The sequence below is a fragment of the Sceloporus occidentalis genome, unplaced genomic scaffold, assembly GCF_023333645.1.
Source record: "Sceloporus occidentalis isolate IW3139 unplaced genomic scaffold, rSceOcc1.0.p SCAF_9, whole genome shotgun sequence".
NCBI classification, from domain to species: domain Eukaryota; kingdom Metazoa; phylum Chordata; class Lepidosauria; order Squamata; family Phrynosomatidae; genus Sceloporus; species Sceloporus occidentalis.
The window spans coordinates 9,697,223-9,721,591 of record NW_028316989.1 but is presented as its reverse complement, the minus strand read 5'-3'; the positions used below and the strand labels follow the sequence as shown (position 1 = coordinate 9,721,591).

General features: G+C 43.0%; 1 protein-coding gene across 7 annotated transcripts in view; it reads left to right on the top strand.

Annotated features, from left to right (window-relative positions):
* The first annotated feature begins 1,240 nt into the window (after positions 1–1,240).
* The window catches only part of LOC149306854 (homeobox protein PKNOX2), a 262,919-nt gene continuing 239,790 nt past the window's right edge, over positions 1,241–24,369 (top strand). For 6 of the 7 annotated variants that reach the window (XM_089537725.1, XM_089537722.1, XM_089537717.1 and 3 more), the window contains exon 1: positions 1,241–1,257. The gene's annotated coding sequence lies outside the window, so the exon portion shown is untranslated. Of the gene's footprint in view, positions 1,258–10,898; positions 10,980–24,369 lie in introns of those variants that run through there. The other variant, XM_089537718.1, reaches the window with a different exon arrangement.

Below are 24,369 nucleotides of genomic sequence, written 5' to 3'. Positions count from 1 at the left end.
CCACATAGCACCAAAACCCCACAAAACGCTATGGATGCCAGCCATGAAAGCCTTCGACTTCACACTAGAATATATTATTTCCCTCTCCCATAATTCTGTTTCATAATAACACAAGAGAAACAAAACAATTTTGGCACTTGCAGCTAAGAGCAGACAGTGTCATCCCGCCATCAGAAATATAATATGACTTCATGCTTGCCAATGATGCAAGAAGGAATCAACAGGGGAGGTTTTTCACGAACATTGTCAATTTTAGCTCTGGCTAAAGTCTGCTGTGAGAGCTAGAATGGCACAGTGGTCTGAGTTTTGGACTACTACATCTCTGGAGATGTGGGTTTGATTCCCAGTTCAGTCATGGAATCAGCTGGGTGACTTTAGCCAAGTCACACTCTCAGCCTCTGGGGAAAGCCTTGGCAAACCTCCTCTGAATGCGTCTTGCCAATAACACAACCCCATGATAGGTCATCCTTAGGGTCACCGTAAGTCGGAAACAACTTGAAGGCACACAACACACACACACATTGTGCTACATAGCAGTTGGCAACTGGACTTAACATGTCCATTTTGCTTTGTGGGGTGGCACCAACCCTAGGAGGTTGGGAGGGCAGAGTGGCCAGGGGTCTTCACCACGAAGGACGCTGCAAAAATAAGAGGACATTCTGGGGGAAATTGTATAATGTTACAAAACAAAAACCTCACAACACTGTCATTAAGTATGAATTCTTGGCTCCAAGCCATGCTCAGAATGGAGGACATTCAGGATACCAAATAGAAGCAAAAAACCAAACAATACGCCATGGGCAGATTTACTCACATCTCTTTTATTGTTTGTATGTACAGCGCTGTGCAAATCTACAGTGCTATATAAATAAAGCATAATAATAATGAATAATAATAACAATAACAGTGTCTCTAAAGCCCTGAATGACCCTGCATTGCCACCACTTTAACCCTCGTGTGATAAAGTGTAAGGCTTCTTTTCCTCCGCTTCCACCGTTCATTCCAAGAGGGTCCACTAGAGGGAGACAAACCGGGCTGCAGGATTGCTTGGCAATGGCTAAGGCAGGAGCGCGCGCGCTCCCGGGGAAGGGGAGGGGAGGGTCGTGCACGCGCACAGGGAGGAGGAGGAGGGATGGGGGCGTGTCCATGGGCGTGGCCTGAGGGTGGGCGTGGCCTGCCTGACGCGCGGGAGGGCCAGGCAGTGAGTATAGGCTGCGCTGTCAGGCCGGTGTCAGTCTGATGAAGATTGGCATGCAGGTAAGCTGTCATTCAGGGGAGCCAGGCGCTGCGCCGTCGCAAGGCTTTCAGGGGCGGGCGCTGCGCTCCAAGCAGAGAGAGGGCAGCCAGCGCAGAGGCTGCAGTTGCAGCTCTTGCAGCAGCTCTTGCAGAGGAGCAGAGGAGATGCAGCCTGTGCATTATCCCCCCTCCTTTCCTCAGGCTCAGGGACTTTGGGGTTATGCAGCCACACTGGGGGGGATGATCCAGGTTGAGAGTGTTTGAGAGCCACCGTTCCCAGAATTCCATAGCATTGGAAACACTCTCAACCCGGATTATTCCCTGCCACGGAACAAGAGGAGAAGGGGGCTCTGGTTTGTGGGTCTATTAAAAGTAGACGCTCTTTTGGGTTTCTTCTCAGGTTCTGGGTGAGAAAGAGGCGCCGAGGTTGACTGACTTTTTTTCCTTTTGGGTCGCTTTTTGGGTCCCTTTTGGATCTCTTTTGGGGTCCCTTTAAGTTCCCTTTTATCCCCTTTGGATCCCTTTTAGATTCCTTTTGGGTCCCTTTTGGAGGCAAAAAGGGACCCAACCGGAGCGGAGGATTGGGGAGAGCCTTTGGGACGGGAAAAGCGAATAGGACCCACTCGGTCCTCTTTTTTCGTCCTCCATTTCCTCCTCCTCTTCCATTCCATCCTCCTTCGGGGTTCTCTTTCTCTTTCTTTCTCTTTAACCACCCTCGTTTTTAGCTTTTGTCTCAGGACGCCTTCCCTTGGGATCGTCCTCCCTTCGGAGGTGTTTCGTCCTCCTTTTTGACGTTCGGGACACTTGGTCCCTTTGCTTTTTCAGGGGCCCACAAGGCTCGGTCCTCCTTTTCCAGGACGTGTCCTCCATTTCTGCCTTCTGTCCTCCCTTCGGAGCCTAAAGAAGGGCGAATTTTCTATGAGTAAATCTTGTTCTCCTTATTAAACATTATTACATTATTTACGAGGTTTTCCAGCTTTTCTCCCGCCTTCGGAGCCTAAGAAGCATGGCTTTACTATCAGCAATGTGATTTTGTTATTATTATTATTATTATTATTATTCAATCAGATGACATTATTTACTAGGTTTTCGGCTTCTGTCTGGGCCTGTCCTCCATGTCCTCCCTTCGGAGAGCATGGCTATTTGTCGGGGTGTTTGTGGCTTTTGTTGGGGTCGGTGTCTCGCGTCCTCCATTTCCTGGGAGGGTCCTCCATTTGGGACCTCTGGGAATGGGCCAAAGGGGGAGAAGGGGGGGAAGCTCGCCTTTGGGAAAGGGCTCCGGGGAGGAAAGTTGAGGGGAAAGCTTGCTGAGAGAGAAAGAGAGAGAGAGAGAAAGAGAGAGAAAGAGGGAGAGAGAGAGAGAAAGAGGGAGGCCTTTGGGGCAGTTGTTCCGGGGCAGAAGGGCCAGGATAATAGCCTTCTCTCAGGTAAACTACTCCCCTGTGAATGGGAGCGAAATAGGAGCCAAACAGCGCACCTTTTCTACCTGAGAGTCTATCCACACTGGGGAGATAATGCGCTTTGAGAGCGCGTTAGAAGAGCTCCATTGCATGGAGCCCTGGCAGTTGAGGCGCCCCTGGACTCCCCTGAGACTCGGTCCTCCTTTCCCCGGACGCGTCCTCCATGGCCGCCCTCCTTTTGGGGCTTCTCTGCCTGGCGGAGCTTTTCCCCTCCGGGGTCCCTGGAAGCCCTTCCACTCTTCTTCCTCCGGGGCTCGGAGGACCCCCTGGCCGCTGCCTGGCCAGGCTGCCTCCCCGAGAAAAGGGGCTCCGGAGGGCTCTCTTGCTTCTTGGAGGGGACTTGCAGCCCTTGCCTTCTCTCGGGACGTGGCCCCCTCCTCCTCCTCCTCCTCCTCCTCCTCCTGCTTCGGCCCGGAGAGCTTGGCCCTTTCTTCTGCCGAGGAGGAGACAAAGGGAGGCGCCTCGCTCTGTCCCTGGAAGGGAGGCCGAGGCCGAAGGATGCCCGAAGGGATGGGGAAAGGCTGGGGCAGCCTGGGGGGCTCCTTCCCAGCTCCTTCCCTCCCTCCCTCCCTCCCTCCCTCCCCCTTACCCCCCTTCCTTCCTTCCTTCCTTCCTTCCTTCCTTCCTTCCTTTCTTCCTTCCCCCTTCCTTCCTTCCTTCCTTCCTTCCCTCTTCCCCCTTCCCTCCTTCCTTCCTTCCTTCCTTCCTCCCTTCCTTCCCCCTTCCTTCCTTCCTTCCCTCCCTCCCTCCCTCCCTCCCTCCCTCCCTCCCTCCTTCCTTCCTTCCTTCCTTCCTTCCTTCCTTCCCCCTTCCCCCTTCCCTCCTTCCTTCCTTCCTTCCTTCCTCCCTTCCTTCCCCCTTCCTTCCTTCCTTCCTTCCTTCCTTCCTTCCTTCTTTCCTTCCTTCCTTCCCTCCCTCCCTCCCTCCCTCCCTCCTTCCTTCCTTCCTTTCTTCCCCCTTCCCCCTTCCCTCCTTCCTTCCCCCTTCCTTCCTTCCTTCCTTCCCTCCCTCCCTCCCTCCCTCCCTCCCTCCTTCCTTCCTTCCTTCCTTCCTTCCTTCCTTCCTTCCTTCCTTCCTCCAGGGCTGCTCCTGCCAAAGCACCCCCCTCCACCTGGAGCCCTCCTGGCTCAGTGCTCGGCAAACCTGGGAACAGAGGAGGCTCTTCCCAGGATCCTCTGGCCTTGAGCGGGGGGGGGAGGGGGCAGCCTGAAAGGGGATGGTGGCTTCTGCCCTTCTCTCTCCCCGGGGCTAAGCCTCCGCTTGGCCTTCCCTTCCTGCCGGGGCTTGGCTCTGCCTGGGAAAGGTTTCCCTTCCGACTTGGGGGGCCTACCCTGCGGGGGTGTTGCGGGGATGCTTTAGAAGTGGAGGGAGCCTCCACCGGAGGAGACCTCAGGAGACAACAGACTGTTGGCGTTGGTAAAAAAAGGTCCTTGCAAACTAAGGAGGAAAGGAGAGAACCTTTCCTAATTTGTTCGTGTGAACTATACAGATGTAGAGTAGCCCCCCCCCCCCTCCAGTTGTGCTGCCTGCATCCGCACTGCAGAAATATCCCGGCTTGACTCCACTTGAGCTTAACTTGTGAGGAAGCCTACTTCGGATCGGGTTGTGTACTTCGAAATAGTCGGGAGACGCCTGTTTTGCTGGACGACCGGAGTTTCAGTTCAGCACAATATTGACAGTAACAGGGGTCTGTTGCTTGAGGATCCCTTGAGGATGAGAGGGGCTTCCCAAAGCGCCCTTCCCGCCTTTGCCTTTGACAACCCTACAAGTTGGCTGCATCCACACTGGAGAAATAACCCGGTTTGGCACTGCTTTAACTTCCCTGGCTCAAGGCTATGGAATTCTGGGAGTTGGAGTATGTTGTGGGGGCCAGAGCAGAGCTCCCAGAATCCCATAGCCTTGAGCCAGGGCAGTTAAAGCGGCCCAAACCGAGTTATTTCTCCAATTTGGATGCAGCCTTGGTTTATCCAGTGAAGAACCTCAGTGGCATTTGGGTGACAGTGTCTGGTCCCCTGTGGCTTTGGCTACATGTCACAACCATTTTGACTGTGGTTCCCTTTCCAAAGGGTTCGAAAGCTGCACTTGATTAACTCCAAAAACCGGTTTGCCTCACACATTTCAGTAGCAATAAACCATACAAAAAACATCTGGAGTAAGCAGGTGATGAAATGGGAGGCGAGGGTTGCCTGTGGCTTGGTCCCTGGTGGGGCTGAACAGAAAAGCTGACAAGTAGGGCTTGTGATTAAAAACAACAACAAGAACAAGAGACACACAAGCAAAGATGGTCTGCCTGTCTGGCTGGCTGCCTTTTTCTTCTTCCAACCCTGCCATGTTTCCCATTTGTGTTTGTGGGGGGAACATGTTGAGCAGTCAGAGGACCCCTTGCTTTGGCCTAGCTAGATGGACTGAGAAACTGACTAGGGTTGGACTACAGTTCTGGGGACCAGGGTTAGAGTCTGAGCTCAGCCATGAACCTGACTGGGTCACTTTGGTCAAGTCACATACTCTCAGCCTCAGGGGAAGGCAATGGCAAACCTCTTCTGGACAATTCTTGCCAAGAAAGCCCCATGATAACTTGGGAAAGACTTGTAGGCACAGAATGGCAACTGTGCCCACAGGCTTTTCTGGAATGAAAGTCCAATGTGGCTGCTAATAATATATTAATTTATATACCTCTTACATATGTTTCTTTCCATCTCTTTGGGAAGAAAGGACTAAAGCAGGCGATAGTCTGCCAGATGTTGCTGGACTGATGTCCTCCTCCACAAAGATCTGCTGGCTAGGGCTGGCTGGGAGTTGCAACCCAACATGTGGAAGGCTGCATGGTCATCACCCCTTCTGTAAAGACCTTGGCTATGCATAAGTAGTGCCTTTTACTCACGCAAAAACCCTATGAAGTAGGTTATGCACAGAGTTGAGGTCATCTAGTCAGGTGGTTCTCAAATTCTGACCTTCCTAATGTTTAGGACTTCAGCTCCCATATTTCCGGAGCATTGGCATGCTAGGTGGCACCTCTGGAAACTGCAATTCCTGAGCATTGGCCATACTGGCTGGGACTCAACGAAGATGAAGGCTAAACATCTGGAGGCTGAGAGTTTAATAACTGCTGGTTAACTGGCTTCCTGCATGAATGGGATTAAACCAGTGGCTCTCTAGTTGAGGGTGAGGAATCTATGGCTCTTCAGTTATTAGACCACTGACCACTGAACATGTTTGCTGGGGCTTTTGGGGATTAGAGTCCAACAGTATCCAGAGATCTATAGCCTTGTCAGCAAAGACTTCATCCACTGCATCTCTCTCTCTCTCTCTCTCTCTCTGCATTTTGGTCTTCAAAGCATTCAAGTGAGTACCTGCAGAAAAGAACTTGCTCACATTTAATTAATTAATTAATTAATTAATTAGAAATATTTTGAACATTTTTTCCTGTTTAAAACAACCAGGAATATTTTAAGCAGTCAAAATGCATTAAGTCACTTAACAATCAAAACATTTCAGCAATTTAACCATTAAAACAGTTTAGTAGGATATGATTTATTCAGCACTGCCCAGGTATATGGCATCCAAAGGAGTAACTTAAGCAAAAAATTCCCTTGTTCTAAGGGACCTGACGTCTTTGCGTTCTTAAGAATTTTGAACAATTCTTTCTGAAGGTAGATTTTGCACAAATGCTTTGCATCCAACATATACTTGAGCATGTAAGAGCAAGGGTATGCTATCTGTGCCCTTCTACACGTCTTTTCAAGTCCCACTCTCCTCAGATCTTCCCAGCATGCAGTGAGGAAAGATGGAGCTGCATCCCAACAGCATCCTCAGCCCACAGTTTTATGTCAGCTTTAGAGATTCAGAGGCCAGGCCTTCACTGGTTCAGACACAACCATCTACAGCCTGGCCCTCAGGAACAGCTGCTGGCTCCAGTTCCATTGGACAGTGAATCTGCTTCAGATTTTAGTCCATGTGTTGAAAGAGCTGTCCAGTGTGCTGAACCAAGTAGCACAATGGATGACTACTTTAACGTGCACAACAAAACCTGGAATGAATATGTTGCACCACTGATATTCGAACCACATGCTGTCATGTGAATGCTCTTCATAACAAGAAACTTCTGTCCCTTAGTCATGCATACAGGCATGTGCATTTATGCACACCATCCCAGGCTTACAACATACTTGCTAAAATAAATGCATATTAGGTAGCAAATGGAAACTAATGGTGATGGGAGCAAAGGTTGGTTGTTATTTCACTGAAAAGATAGAAATTAAGAGTAGTGTTATTCTTGAGTTGAATATAGGTTTGGAATATTGGAATATTGAAAAGGGAAATAGATGTTTGTTTATTTTACTGTGTGAAATGTGTATAAATGTGTCTACATTTATACTCCGAGGCCAGAGTATCTGCTTTGCCTGCAGAAGTTACAGTCTTTCATGTCGACAGGTAGAGCTGGGAGTGACTCCTACTTGAGACGTTGCTGCCAATCAGTGTCAACTGTATTGGGTTTGATAGATCCACAATGTAAAGGAGATTTCTGTTTATCTTTCTTTCCTCTTCAGGTGTTCTGTCTGGCTCTCCTTGCTTCATATTTTATTCTCATAGCAAACCTTCAGTGACTCCACTTCTCATAGCAGGTAGACAGAGAAAGGGACACAAATATAGTTCTACTTTCTCTGCCCCAGGCCATCCTTTATCTATGGGTAAGGTCTATAGTGAAACTCTAAGAGGGGCAATTTGAATTGCACTGCTCCACATGATCTGGAACCTTGCCTTTTCAGGGCTCATGTGTTCATTGGCTTATTCAGTGCCAGGATATTTGTGATAATCAGCAACAACTGTTTTTGTGAATGGACAGTGTTAATGATCCTTCTGTATTTCATTTCCCTCTGACCTCACTGTTTATTGTCCCCAACCAGCACAATGTGTGTATTGCAGCTGTAACTGAGGATAAGACTCCCTGCATCAGATGAAGTGGACTATAATCCACAAAGGTTTATATCCTAATACATCAGTCTTCAGGGTGCTACAAGGCTCTGCTCCTCTAGATATTATTTTATTTTGATGCTGTTTCAAGTTTTTAATTTGATGTTCACTGTATATTAACTTGTTTCCCAATATACTGGTGAGATAAATTATAGGATTTATCCACACTGCAGAAATAAAGCGGCCTGACACCACTTTAACTGCCATGATCTCTGTTCTACAAAATCCTCAGATCTGTAGTGTAGTGATGGGCTTTGAATCCTTTTAAATGTAATACAAATGTTAACCCCTTTAAATGCATACAAAAGATGTGTTCAACTAAAATCAAAGATTTATAATTTACTAAATGGCTAAACTGACATAGTGAAGAGGAAAGCATTTTTAGTTTCAATAGTTCGAAGGGAAGTATGTCTCCACCAGGTTAGGTGCCTGCCCCAGTGAAAGTGACCAGGGCCTTCTGAGGGTTTCACCGAGGATTGGGATGGTGAGTTGATAGTGAAAACACGGGGAGTAGTGGTGTAGCTGCTATGGGAAGAATTGGGTAATTCCTGTTTTCTTTTTCTTTTTTGAACTAGGGACTCAGTGTGGGGAGAGACAGCATGGTGTAGTGATTTGAGCATTGGACTATGATGCTGGAAACTAGGGTTCGATTCCCAGCTCAGCCATGAAACCTACTGGGTGACCTTAGGCAAGTCACACTCTCCCAGTCCCAGAAGAAGGCAAAGGCAAACCCCCTCTGAACAAATCTTGTCAAAAGAAAGAAAGAAAGAAAGAAAGAGCCTTAGGGTTGTTCTAAATTGGAAATGACTTAAAGGCACAAAACAAGAAGTGATTCAGTGTGATTAAAGAGACTACCGGCAAGGATGGAGGGATGAATTATACTCTGGATAAAATGTGCAAGAATGTTGTCAATGTAACTTTAAATGAACTTTAGAGTAATGAATTAATCTTAAACACCAGGCTACAGGCATATTTTAAACACTGCATTTGTTTCTTACATACATGGATAGTATGGGGAGAAACTTTTAGCTACTTTATACAGCATATTGAAGTATATAAGAGACATGCGTAGCTCCCTGCTAGCACCCTCCTTTCCTTTCTATTTCCCCATTGCAGTTCCTGCCAAAAACGTTAACTATGTAAGTGTGTAAATGCACACATACACACACAGCACTTGGAATCAAAATAAACTGCAATATGAGGTGGTGATTGACATAACCTAAGTGTGATTTGTTGAGTTATTTTGGAAGGTAACTTCTGTTCTCCATGAGTGTATAACATGGTGGTGGTGGAGTGGGGCTCGAGATTGCTTTGAGTACTTCAGAGCTAAGTTTCCTAATTCTGAAGTAGAAGGAAAGATTTAAGAGGGAAAACTGTCTTAAGCAGAAATCAGACAGTGTGGTATATGCCTCAGTCTGGGTTTCTGCCAGAAACCTTAAGATCTATATCTCTAAAGGTGATCTTATCAGCTAACAGGGACATGTTATGTTGTTGTTATCTACTGATCCCAAACATTTTGGAGAAGTTTTCTACGGAGCCAAACTACTAATCAACCACTGTCTATTCCAGGGCTGGGGAATCTTTGCCTTTCCATTATTCTGGACAACAACTTCCCTATTCTGCAACAGTAAACCTCCTGGTTGTAGCACATGAAACCCAAAACATCTGGAGAGCCAAGGTTTTCCCATCCTTCTGCAATGGCATTCCATAGACTTGGTGAGAAGCCCTGGTCATTCTGATCCTTTTAACTCAGGGGCTGGAATCATATGGTCAGATGTTCTTGGACTGTAACTCCTCCTAGCAATCCTGGCCAGAGTAGCCAATGTTGATGCATGGTGGGAGCTCTAGTCCAACAATATCTGGAGAGTCACATCATTCCCATGCCTGTTTTAACTGAAATGGCTTTAGTTTGAATCTAGAACTTCTCATTGCAAAATGTGTGCTTTATTCCAGAGCTGTCACATGAGAGAGGTGTAGGTGACTATTCAAGGAGTACATAAGTTGAACTCTGCTGTCTGTCCCCCCACTGCTTTCCACCTCAGAGCCAAGTAGTAGAGGCATGGGCTCTTGGGGCAAGAGCAAAGCCCTCTTGTATCCCATAAATCATAGCCTTGTACAGACCACAAAGTGTATCTGTCCTGTTCCCTCCTTGATTTTTTTTCTTCTTTCTGGAAGGGAAATCTTTTCAACTATATGGAAATTTGAATGCTGCCCAAGGTCAAAGAGGCCTGGAGCACACTGAGAAGAGAGTGAAGAACTGCAGAACAAAGCAACTGTTTAAAAATATTACACTTTTTTTTTTTACAATGGAGCATATATCCAGTGCATACAGTGAATGTTATGCGTGTGTGTATTTCTTTGCTCCATATCAGATCCACTGAGGAAGGTGCCTTAAGACTTCGGTATTTCTGTTGTCTTAGTCGCTGTACATTTCTTCCTTCTTTCTCACAAGTTGTTGTGTGCCTTCAATTCATTTCTGACTTATGGCAAACCTATGACAGATTTTCTTGGCAAATTTTGTTTAGAAGGACATTTGCCATTGCCTTCCTCTAAGGGTGAGATAATATGACTTGCACAACCCAATGGGTTTCTAAGACTGAGTGGGGGATCTGAACCCAGGTCTTCCAGAGTCCTAGTCCAGCACTCAAAGCACTACACTTCATTGCCTTTTCTTTCCTCTTGTATATTCAACATTTGAAACATGCTCTTAATAAATGCAGAGTCAATGGTTCAAAAAGCCAATAGTAGTAGTGGGCTAATGGTGTCTTTTTGCAGACCCCAAATGTGTTTCTTGTTCTATGCCTTTGAGTCATTTCTGACTGATGGCAACCCAAATGAGAACCTATAATGGGGTTTTCTTGGCACGATTTGTTCAGAGAAGGTTTGCCTTTGCTTTCCTCTGAGGCTGAGAGAGTATGACTTGCCTAGGGTCACTCTGGGTTTCCGTAGCTGAGTGGGGTATACAAACCCTGGTCTCCAGAGTCTTAGTCCAATGCTTAAACCACTATACTACACTGGCTTATCCCAAATGTTACAAAATAACCAAATGGTGGGTCCATTTACAGCTGCAGTTACCAGAATTATCATTTTAGATACTCTATAGAAAATAGCCACTAGAGGGGGATGAGAAACACTCTGCTCAAAGGTTGCATACTTGTTTGCTCTTAGTAAACGATTTTGGAAAGAAAGAAAAGAAAGAGAAAGAAAGAAAGAAAGAAAGAAAGAAAGAAAGAAAGAAACTCAACAACATTATAGAAGCCCAGTATGGTCTACTAAAGGCTGGTGGTGTATTTTTCAAGATTTTCTTTGCTGGTAGGCTTTCACATTTTTGTAGCAGATCTTCCCTCATCCCTTTATACCACAACTCTATCCATATGTGCACTTTTTTTGTCCCCCAGATTTTGTGCCTTCATCTCTTGAATCTCTTTTAAATTCATGCCATCCCGAATGCCAATGTCATGTTCTCCGTTGGGCCATAGTTATGATGTTTCTTCTTCTGGAGCTTATTTTTAAATGGGAGTCAAAACCATTTTTGCAGCCATCCTCCAGAAACAAGGGATTAGGTAAGGAAGGCACCTGGGCAGGATTGGTTTGGGAGATTTCCTTGAAAAGCACTGAACTGAATTCTCTTTCCCTTCTCCAGTCCCCTTGACAGAATGGGTTTTATATTTCTGAATCAGCTTGGTACAAGTGTGATATGCAATCTAATCTTGTAGCATGTGATGTAAACTCCTGCTCAGTGTACCTGTCAGTCAGCCCTGTCCTGCCCTTTTGCAGAATACTCTGCTCCTTTCGCCAGTCTTCTGTTTACTCTCCAACATCCAGCAACCGTCCTTTGCCCACTGAGGATGGTGGGTCCTCATTGGGATGTTTTTTGGGCCTCTCCCTCATTGGGATTCAAGAGAACATGTTTGATACTTCAGCAAATTATAAAGCTCTAATGCATAGATGGCACCATTCTGGTTAAAAAAAGGATGAGTACTGAGAGAATGAGTTCACTAACAAGTTTCGGGTGTTTGTGTTTAATTAGCAGATTGCTTGATATATATATATATATATACACACACACACACACACACACACACACACATACACACATATATATATAGGAAGGGAAGAAGAAGGATTTGTAATCAAAAGTGTGAAGGTTATTGGAACTATCATAAATTGAAGTAAAAAGTGTAGATGTACACGCTGAATGTATGGCTAGAAGCAAAGTTTGGCTGAGATCGGTAGTCATTCCTAAGTATGGATAGTTACTCCCAAGTATGTATGCACAGCCCTGCAATCCAAGGCAAAAGAGCTGAATGGAAAATTGGTTCAGGTTTAGTGGTCAGCAAAGTTTTTAAAGTTCTTTTTGGACTATAACCCCAGAATCTCCCATTGATATTTTGTCAGGCTGTGGCATTATTTCAGGCATTGGCAAAATACTGCCTTCCAACAAAAATGACCCCCCCCCCCCCATCCAAAGATAGGAGCCTCCACAGGGACCAGCAGTTGTGGACCACTTTGCTACTCAGTGCACATACACAAAGAGAAACTGCTTTGCTATTTCTTTTGGAAGACTCCTCCAGGGTCCAACCTTTCTAAGAAGTTGAAAGAAAATGTCACAGAAGTTCAGTTCAGCCTTGGCTTTAAGGCAGAGTTTAAATTAATAATAGAGTATACAAAGGTATCCTCTTCACCCTTTGTTTATTATAGAGATGGAGACTAATATATTTAAAAGCATGTTGGGTGTGAGTTTTAAAATTTCACATCTTAACAAATCCTTCCTGAGCCCTTTCTCCCAAAGATTAAAAGTGGAATTGGTCCCATAGCAAAACAACATACAATAAAAATCTTGCCATGGCTTAAAATGCAAGAGTCAAAGTTGTTTTGATTTGTTTTTCAATTACACAAGTATGGGGATGTCTATATAAACATTTCAGAAGTGAAAGTTTCTTCCGGGAGAAGCAGGGAGCCATTGACACGTAGGGTTATTTTACAGGTTTCTACAATGAAACACAATGTATAAATAGTTTAATAAAAATGCAGCGGCATTGACATAATTACTGCTGCCGCAAGTGCAGCTTCAGCAGAGCTTGCAATGTGTGGCTTTGTAGAGATTGTGTGTGTGTGTATGTGTTTGGACTGCAGCAGAGCTGGCTTTCCTTGGTTTCTGGTTACATGAAGCTTCCATGAAGGACTTTTATGCAAAGACCTATCTCACTAAAAACACATCCCTCCATGTAACAAGAAACCTTAAACCAAGCAGGATATTTTAAAACTGAAGCAATGAAGATTAGATTAACTCTCCTCCAAACCGCTCTCTTCTGTTATTATTTTTGGCTGGAATGTGGAGGAAGGCAGCTGTCTCCAGCAAGGGTCAGAAGACTCAGTTTGGATTTCAAATATGGGGTGGAACTGCATGTTTCCCCCTCTTGTTTTGTTTTTAATTTGAATGGCTTGAAAAATAACAATGGTGGATTCTTGGATCTGTGTATTGATAGAAAAAAAATCCTCAACAGTGTTGTTATGGAAAACCATTTTGCTATCTAACTTTTGTTAAATCCTGTTTTCAAGTGTCATGCCTGAACACAGCTGGGTAGCTTGTGGCCCTATAAATATTGGGAGTACAAAACCCATCATCTCTCACCCTTGGTTATGCTGGTTGATGGAACTGGATAAGCCTTGGATGGCTACCCTGGAGTAGACTAATCAATATAAAGTGGTAGGGTGGAACTGTGTCCTTGGACATTATCAGACAAGGGAAATTGGAAGTATAATCCAATGGCAATCCGAACGCAATCATGGGGTTTAACATTATTGAGCGATAGACTACCACATGCAGTTTCAGGCAATGGGAAGTCAGTCCGAACGCAAACATGGGGTTTCACGTTATTGCGTGAGAGGTGATCACACGCAATTTCGGGCAATGGCAAGCTATTTTCAGGCAATGAGAAGTCAGTTCGAACGCAATTTGAATTCACGTAAATTTGCTGAACTAGCGAATTCATGTGAATGCGTTCTGGCCCCACTTTCTTTTCATTCAAAATTAAGAGAAATTCCTCCCGTGTGATAAACTCCCTTATCTCAATGAGGTTTTTGGTCTATGACTCCCATTAGCCCTAGTCAGTACAGTTAATAATAAAAGATTGTAAAGGTGCAGTCCAAAAAACATCTGGAGAGCTACTTGCCTCCCCCAGGATAAGGTGGCCTTGTTGTGTGTTTTTACTCATACTCAGTCCGACATGAATAGAAGCTTCTATCTCTGTCATTTTAGGACAATAATTAAATAGGTCTCCTAATTGCAGAAAAGTGTTTTTCACATTTGGAAGCTGCTGCTGTTTCCCAGTGGAAGACAGGAAGGGAGGGTAGGGACAAGGCTGGTGGCAAGACTTAATAATTGTGGCTCCAACTCTTATACACAAATTGCTGTACTCAGCTCAGGGAAAAGCCTGAACAGTGCTATATTAACTTGAAGAAGATCCAGATACAAACTCTGTATTTGTTCTGCTTATCTTCAGGCCTGAGGGGGATTAATGTACCATATTTCCTAAACAGTCTCATGCATCTAAAGCCGTCCCCTAGCTGTTTGCATTCAAAATTGTACTAGTAATTTTAGTAACATTTGTTGTATGTACAGGGGTGTCATTAGGAAGTGTGTGTTTGGGTGGGGGGGGGGGTTCAGACACCTCAGAGCAGGGGGTGAATACCTGGTGGGATAGTCAATCCCCTCTCCCCCAACAAAAGCCCCTCTTCCAGCCAGGGGCCTCTGCCACCCATCCGCTGTGGCTGCTGGTGGGGATGGGGTGTTGCTGCTTCCCATGGCGTACCTTGGGTATGCTTTGATTGAGAGTTCCTGCATGTCAGGGGGTTGGGCTGGATATGATTCTAAGCCACGCCCCCAATCTGTTTTGGCTCTTACTAGAAGTTCATTTTTTACTGCACAAGTGATTGTGGAGCCTCTTTTACAACTGTGCAAGTTGTTGCTTGACAACAACTTTAAACAAACTTAAATGTTGCAAAGAAGTGGAGATAATAAGACTGTTAGTGCAAGTTTGGTGAAATGTAGTTACACATCCAATGCCAATGAACTGGTTAAACAAATCAATTTTGAAACCTTCCAATCAAGTGCATGATACATATTTTTTCAAAATGCATATAATTATTTTAGCATAGGAGTGCTTGTCATTTGCAGTTTATGTCTTACAGGCTTTTTTTTGGTAAGACATCTTATAAGATGACACTTGTGGTAGTATGTGCAGATCATCTAAAATACAACATGTTTTGTCTTTAAAGTTAGTGTCACCCACATTCATCTTAATTAAATCTGAGAATATGATAATTCAGCTACGGTTAATCAGATGCCACCTCTCAAAAATAATTAACAGAAAGTTATACCATTTTGATTGAAATTTCTTGCTTTAAAAAGGGTATCATTTTTAAGGTTTCTTGTTGCTTTTGGGCAGGTGTATGTAGCAAGTAGATTTCAATCTACTGATATGTCTCACGGTTACTTAAAGTAGGATGTGAAAACTTTTTTTACTACTAATAAGTCTGAAGAATAGCAAGTAAAATGGGAAGTTAACAGAAGTCTCAACCATGCCTGACTCATCTTTGTGTTTATCCCTTCTATTATCTGACTATTGCTTTGTTCAGATCTTCTGGCCACACTGAAAGTTACACTCCTTCAGTATTTGTATACACAGGGTCCTCATAGCATGGATAAAGTAACTGCTGCTATTGCCCCCTGTCCTCTACTATTTTGCATTTGGCTTTGATTAGTGGGCCTAATAAAAATATGTAGATCTTACAAGTCCAGAATTGCTGTACCAGAGCTTGGAAAGCTTCTTTTGAAAAGTTATTCATTGGCCCGGTACATACTGCCAAAAAGCGGTGTCCAGGTGGCAATTCTAGGGTTAGGGACTGTGCACCAACTGCACAGTCCCTAACCCTAGTATGTCACGGCATCGTCATAACAGTGGCCTCCCATCCATACAGGGGCCGCCATTGTGACATAAGCGATGTGCAGCATTCTTTTATAATGGAATGAAATGTTACAAAATGCCAAATTAATATTCAGAACCAGGTGAATATGAATGTTGGTGACATCACTAGAATTAACGTGTGATTCTTAGTTACAGTCATCAAGAATTTAAACATTAGGGAAACAGCTTGATAAGTACATGGGAGAAAGGTAAGGGAGATGTTGGCTTCTGGCTGTCAAGCTCCATTTCTCAGTAGCTTCATTATTGATGATATGGAAGCTGCCAGATTCTATGTTTGCATGTAAGAAAGAAAACTTCCTCCTTAGCCAGTAAAAGCATCCTTTTACCCTTAAGTGCTAAAACCATGATTTACGCAGCAAGATGAATTCTGATTTTGGTTCAACAAAATGAAGTGGATTAGCACTGAGAACCGGACATCTCACTGAATTAAATATTTAACATACATTGTTATGGCAGAGTATTAATGTATTATATGCCAAAGCCTTTTAAGTGCATGGTTTTGTCCATCTGCTGCTGCAGAAGTTTCTGATAGTTGGCAGGATAATGGTGTGTTGCAGGGCAGATGTCGGGAGGAGGCTCGGCTCAAAATCAAAATGTGATCTATATTACAAGTAGCTTCAGCTCCAGGATTTTCATGCATAGGAGACAGCAGCTGTCTTCTGTTATTACTCGTACAACGGAAAGTTGGGTCTGGCTTTCAAAGCTGGTCATATTAAATGTCAGGGGGAAAATGATACTGATATGTGTTGGAAAAAAATGTCACCTCTTTAATCTTTACCCTGATCAGGCAACTGAATGGGCCCAGTTCTCTTTATTTTCTTGCCGGTGTTGCCAACACATGCAGTAGGTTGGAGGCGGCCAGTCCAGAAAATTGTGCCAGTCAGTGTATTAGGAAAGTGATTGCTAGTCTGAAAGTACATGAGAACAGCCATTGGAAAATCCCCTTCTCTTTCCCTTATGATGCTTGCAGTTTATAAATGGAGGAAGGAACTTCTAAGATGCTTAGATAATTTGCCAGTGGGGATTTGTGTGGGTTAAGGAGTGGGGAGATAATAGGAATATAGACTCAGTTAGGGTTTGTAGGAGGGGGTAAAGATATTCATGGCTTTTTCCACTTTTGTGAGGGTTCTTTGCTATGAACCTGAATTCAGGACTGACTGTAGAAAGAAAGAAAATGGTCCTCAGCAAGGAATAGATTAATCTGTTTGATTCCACTCAGATTCTGATTTTTCTATAAGTTTGAAATGCTTTTTAAGTGTTTGGACTTTTTTTAAAATTTACTTTTCCGGATATGCTCATTTTTCTATGTAATTTTGCATGCTGTGCATTTATAGAGACAATCCCCCCATAAAGTCAGGTTTTAAAAAAGGTATTTTCACTAATGTATATATGTCTTTGTGTGCCCCATTTGCATAGCAATATTTGGAAAAGGTGTGAATATTGAAATATAATTGTATTGTTTATGTTTTTTGGCTGGGGAAGTGCAAATTAGGTAAATACTAATTTAAATGCAAACTATGAACACCCCATTCGTTGCACACTGGTTGGACGCTGAAAAATGCTTGCGATGAAAAGTCAGAACTGCAGCTAGAAGTAGCGGTAGAGATCCAGCAGATGGCAACCTTCATTCTGAATCATAGGAGGCCTGTCATGTGCCTCCCCCCCAATGGTAATAAATTTAAAAAATGAATTAATTGATAAAGTTTTCACCCCACCTTACCAATCTTTCACTCCTTCTGGTTCTTATTTTCCAGGACATAGCTGGAAAACTAAGACCCATGTCTCTCCAGGGTTGTTAACTACCTTTCTGGAACTTTGGTTAACTACCTTTCTGGAACTTTGGGGGGACCACTAGTGTTACATTTCTGCTTATGTTGCCCTAACCCATTCCTTCCAACCTACATTTTTTTTCCTTATTGGGAGTTTCCCATGCCTATGGAATGTGCATTGCAGTTCTGGCTTTGCTGCTGCTCTCTGGCCCAGATGCAAATGCATTCCAGACATGGGAGAGTTGCATTCTGCTACAAGTTAAATATAAGTGTGTATATTTCTATGTTTGTGAAGGGGATCACTCGTCTGCACGTCTATGGAAAAAAATGGAACAGACATCCTGTGGCAGCAATGCACATTTTTGTCATAAGTGTGTAAAGAATTATACCTCCCATGTTGGAATATATCTGCAACAAAACCACATCTTAAATCCCAGATTTTGATATACTTTGTTTGAATTGTTAGTATGTCCTTTGTTATGTTTCTCATGCATAGTTGATGATAGGGTTAGTCTGACACCACAGGAGGGCACCTGGTTGAGGAAGGTTGGCCTGCAACAAGAACTACATCTATTTTTCGATGATAAAATTATCCTGCATTTGTAAACATTACATTTCTGCACTTCATTTCCCCAAATCACTCAGACAGTGGAGTTTATCAAACGGGAGGAATTTCTCTTAAATTCGAATAAAAAGAAAGTGGGGCCAGAACGCATTCACTTAAAGTCACTAGTTTTGTGCAATTATATGAATACGCATTGCATTTGAACTGGCTCCCCATTGCCCGAAAATAGCATGCCATTACCCAAATTTGCATGTGGCAGTCTATCACGCAATAATGTGAAACCACATGATTGTGTTCGGACTGACTTCCCATTGCCCAAATTTGTGTGTAGTGGGTTATCACACAATAACGTGAAACCCCATGATTGCGTTCAGATTGCCATTGGATTATACTTCCAATTCCCCTTGTCTGATAAACTCCAATGTGGCCACTGACATGCCAGGGAGAAGGGATGCAGGGAGACTCTGGGAAGTACCACAGATATTGTTTCTGTAATACCTTGATTTGGAAGACACAATCCCAATTAATCCTCTACTATCCCATTTTAAAGCTGTTTTTAAAATCTCCTGGTTTCTTTCTCCTCCAGTTTTCATCTGAGAAAATGTTGGAGAGTATGCTCCTGCTGGGCATACTTCAACTTTTCCTTAGCTAGCAGAATGGAGTCTTGTGCCGTTGGCTCTTCAGATTTCTCCAGACTTCTCAGTTAGTTCAGAGACAAGCTGTGGTGTTGTTCCTTTCCTTTTATTTACATTTCGAGGATGTTTCCTTAAAGATGAGCTTGCAAGTCTCAGGAATGTAGTCCCCCCTCCAAAGCAGTCAGCTAGCTCCTCTCTTGAGAATGTCAGGAAACATTAAGTCAGCTTAGACTGATATCCCCATGGGCGAGTCCTATTTGTCAATTACTATTTCCTTGGGAAATGGCAATGAATGTTGGGGCCTTGCTGCTACATGCACTTGTGGATATGGGAATAATTGTCTGTTTTTCAACACTTCTTGCTATATGACATAGCCCATTGTGTTTACATAGAAAACAACCCTCCAAATCTGCATGGTTGTGATCATATTCTGTAGAAGCAGGAAACTGGAAATTCTTATGTTTGGTTTTGTTTATTTTCCTTAAAAGATTTCTGGAGGCTGCTTTTAAGACAAAAAGTCTTCCCAAGTGACTTACGATCATAAAAACGGTGTTTTAAAAATACAACAAATGCCTGAAACATTAAATTAATATAGAAGTATAAAAAGGATACCACACATGAGGATGTTTCTAGTCCATAGTAATTACTTCTTTTTCATAATTAATGTTTCTGTTCTCCCCACTGGATAAGAAATAGCAAGAGATTGTTGTATGTTACATTTGAACCTTTCTGGATTTTTCTTAAAAACCTAATTTTTGTGCAAAAGGTTATGTTTTTGTACAGATAGTATATGCTTCAGACATTGCACAAAATATACAGTTTGGGCACAAAACTGTGGGCTGACTAGAAGAGGTTTGGCATGCATAGTTTTAATGGGTAGTGCTACTGTTAAAGGCAGAATTATTTTTCACAAAAGGCTACTGTGGAGTGATCCATACTGGGATTTTAAAATGTTCCCACTGCTATCTGGATCCCCCCTCGACCTCCGCTGCAAATCGTGTGGCTTAAAAAGTCCCATTTGCATTTGCTCCAAATCCTATGCAGTTTGGCCCTAACTTGCAAACAGTTGCCCCTCCCTGTACTTAACATCCAAGTGGACAGAGGGTTTACTTTAGGGTAATCTTTCTGTACATATTGCTAGGGCTTCTTGCAGCTCAGGTTGTGCATTTGGAAGGGGGCATAACCAGAAGCAGAACCTAAGGTCCATATAGGCTGTCCATACAGACAGGCCAAAATAAAGCTGCATCAGGTCATTGGAGGTACGCTGTTTAAATGATGCATGCATACGGAGAGTCTGGAAGTGGCACCAAAGCTGCGCTCTAATCCTTAGGACTGGATCATGGCTTTGCCGTGGCTTCTGGATTCTTAGTATGCATGCATCATTTAAATAGCACACCTCCAATGTGACTCGAAGCAGCTTTATTTTGGCCTGTCTGGATGGGGCCATAGTTTCCACAATTGTAAGAACTAGGAAAGGGTCCCTTCTCTAAACATCATAAAACTAGTTTGGATATTAAATGAGGTATGTGTGCTGTTTCCAAAAGGGTACTGCAAATTATTACTGAAACCCTATGTGCTGACCTGCAATCTGAATCTGAAAAAAATCCTCCCCCTCCAAATTCTGACTATAATGCAACTTCTGTGTTCTGTGCTTTGTTGTCCATTTTAACCATGGAAATTATAAGCAGAGTAAACTGTGTATTAAATTCCTGCTGCTGCATAATGTGCTCCTAATGCAGCGTTTTGTCAAATATGCTGATGATGGCAACCTTGTGGACAAGAAAGTCAGGCTGCAGGATAAGTGTTGAGATTGAATTATTCTCCACCAGAACATGAAACACTGTGATTATAGTCAGGTTAGTACTGTTCACACTGTAAGATGTTGACCCATTGCTGATCCCTGACTGTTCTATTTTTATACTCACTTGGGAGATGATCCTTTTCAGCACTTGATGACTACAGTTTGTTGTCAGGGAATGAGAGAATGTATTTGGTGTGTGGCTCTCCTTGGTTAAAAAGGATACTTCCCAAGAGCGTGATATATGTGCTGCTTTGTATTTTCAACACTTGTTTCTCATCTCACATATCTATTGCATCTAAATCTAATTAGTTATAACCAACATCAGACCTCTCTCTGTGAAACAAATATGAATATAGTGTGACAGATCACCATGTATTAAGGTTATTTTCTTTATTTAAATATTTATATTCCAACCTATACCCACCAGCACTTTAAATTGGAAACATATTGGCAGATTGGGAAATCCTCTGTGGCACCCAAAGGTGATTCTTTTCACTAATCTAGGATCTACCTAGAATACAGACTTCAGATGGCTTTAGAAGATATTTATGTAATGTGTTCACTTTCCTTGTATCTCCAGTAAATAAATAGTAAATAAATTGCTGGAGGCTTCACCTGAAAAAATATCCATAACCAAAGACCCAAGATACATAAAGATTGGTAGGACTTGATGATTTGCTTTATAAAATTTTATTATTCTTAAGGTTCTTTATTCTTAAAATTGAGGTGGATTGGTTGTTGTTGTTTGGTGTCAGTTTGACTTCAAATTATGGCAGTCCTCTGAATTATAGATTTCTATGACATCCTATTATTAACAGCCCTGTCTTTTAACTAGAGAATTCCTTTAAGCAGAACATTGTCCACTGTAAAGTAAGACACATATTTGAAACTACCTGGTGAGCTACATACTTGGGGTATGCTCTTCCTCTAGAACAAGGGTGGACAAAGTGGAGCTCTGGGTTCACATGTGCTCCCAACACTCAAATCCTCTAGACTCCCTAGAACACCTTTTCTGCTCTGTCTAAAAGGCATGGCTGTTCATAATAGGATGGCTAGAGGCTAGAGCGCACTGTGCTCTCCGTGTGGACTGTCAGTACATGAACTTACACATTGATTGAATTGCATTTTGACCCAACATTACCTTTTTGCCTAAGGTAGTGTCTGCTTTCTATGCCAACCAGGACATTGTTCTCCTGGCTTTCATGCAGAATCCCACTGCTGCATTCAAGAGGAACTTGCTTTCAGCAAAGAAAAGACTGCCTGCTTTTTGTTTCTGCAGCACTTCTCAAAGTGGATAGTGTTGGCTATCTGTCTTGCTTACGAACTGGGTGAGAAAGACCTTTGGTTCAAATTTGAGCCGTTTCCACATGGACTGTTGTCACATTAATGCTTTTTTGTCTGGTGTACTGCTCAAGGGCATTTGTGGAGTAGCTGCTTGGTCACAATTGATGACTTTCATAACTCATTACAAAGTGGGCACAGGATCTCAACCTGATACTGCATTTGGGAGATCTGGACTTTATTCTTCCAACATCTTGACAGTATTATTGATGTTTCAGGAGAATACCATCTTCTGAAACGTAGTTTTATATTGTATATTGATGTTTAAGATTAATTCTGTCTTCTGAACTTTGTAATGCATTCATATTACCTTGTGTGGGTAGGGGGTGTTATGCTCATGTTTGATGTGTTGCACTGATTTGATGCTTTGTAAACCTCTGCTTTCTTTGTAATGACACTTCTGCATCTTACTTGTATAGCTTGTTAGTCCCCCATTTGTGTGAGACTACACAAATACCACAAAGAAGAAGAGGCTGCACACCTGTAAGTGTGGTTCTTCAAGTGGTCATCTGTGAACTCACACAACCCCACCCATCCTCTCTTCATTGTGTTCTTTCTGTCCTTTGGATTTCTGCATCAGCATCCATAGAACTGGCAGTTTTGGTGCCTATATAGGAGTGCTTGTGGTGCCATAATATTTATGTAATGCTCTAGAAGGTTTTGAAAGATGTATTGCACAGGCACAGAATGGCCCCATTTGTGTGAGTTTACAGAAGACCACTCAAAAGAACCACAGTTACAGGTAAGCAACCTGTTCTTACTTCTTGCTTCTCCATTGCTTTTCAGTCCAGTTCTGTTGGAAAAAAATAAACAATCCATTAGAAAGTTAGAAAATGGCCTAAAAGTTTATAAAGCAAATCCTCCTAGAATGACTCCCAAGAGGATTTATATCTCCAGGTAATGAGTAAGCAATTGTCATTATTGAGCAGGACGACTTTGCCGTTGGTTACATCATTTTGCAAGGGGAACGGTGTTATGCTTTCTTTACCCTGCAAAGTAACATGATACAAGTAATGCCATTAGTTATAATATGCTACTTTGAAGTACTCCCTGAAAATCTTGCTCATACAAATTGTTTAAAGCTGAGCAGCGTGCTGTATCACAGCGGTTGCACAGAGTTCTTACAAAACTGTAGGTAGGTTATAAATGCGATATTAACGTACGTTGTACAGAAGACTTCACCCTAATGATTTGTGAAAATGGGATCCTGTTAAGAACAAACACTCTCTAATCAGATTAAATATATAAATATATAGCTCACTGCAGCATTAGAAGAAGCTCCCTGTAATGTTCAGGTGGAATTTCTTTTCCTCTAGCTTGCATCCATTGTTTTGTGTCCTATTCTCTGGAGCAGCAGAAAACAAGCTTGCTCCCTCCTCAATATGACATCCCTTCAAATACTTAAACAAGGCTATCATATCACCTCTTAACCTTCTCTTCTCCAGGCCAAACATACTGTACACAACTCCCTAAGCCTCTCCTCATAGGGCAGGATTTCCAGATCCTTCACCTTTTTGGTTGCTCTCCTCTGGACGTGCTCCAGTTTGTCAACATCTTTTTTGAATTGTGGTGCCCAAAACTTGCCCTTGACTTATAAATGAAATCGACTTATAGTTGAGTATATATGGTAATCATATAGTGGTCTCTTTCATTTTTTTTACATGTACTGTACATGTTTTCTTTTCCCCACATGCACCTGGGGTGCCTCCCTCACACATCACACACCTATCATTTACCATAGTTCCCTCCTCATCCATCCAGCCTTTAGGGTAATCATTGTTATGCCTGTTGGAATTTTGTAAGTTCTTTGGCCTCATTTTTCCTTTGCTTTGTAACATCCTTTGTTACGTCCCCTAGGTTTTACCCTTGGCTTATCCATGGGTCATATCAAAATCCATAATTTTGACCTCAAAACCTACCTTCAGCTTATACATGAGGTTGACTTGTAGTCGAGTGTATATGGTAGTTGAGTCCCCTCGGGAATTACCAGTAAGAAGTGTTTGCAATATCCTGATTTTGCTTTTGTTTTCATGGTACTCAAAGTGGTACCAGTTTCAGCTGGACGATAATGGTGATGCTTGTTTTAACGCAACATATTCTTTTCCCCTTGTTTTGTAAAAGTGTAGCTACAAGTCATCAAAACTGATAATGACCTGCATGCCAGTGTTGAGCTACCCCCATCCCAGTTCTGGAAACCTTGCTGAATATTCAGCCTTGTAAACGTGGGTAAAAACACGGTCTCCTGCACCATCTTTCTGTGAGCCATGTATTTAACCATAAGACATCTTCTGTATATATTCTGTGTGCAGATATAAATGTAAATGTGTGAATGGACTGGATGCTTGAATAGAATCTTAAACCAATTTAGAGTAAGCAAGAGATTTGCCAGTAGGGAACCAATATGTATGCCTAATCCATTGTTGCATTATCTCTGTAGATATCACTTGCAAGAATAATACCTCAATTGGACAATGTACTTTAAATTGGCTAGGACTCTGTGGGATGTTTTGGGATATTGTCTCTCCAAGATAATCTGTCTTTAAGCTTAAAAGATTTAAGTTAAATTTATTGGCTCCAACTATGTATCTTTCTTGCAAGCA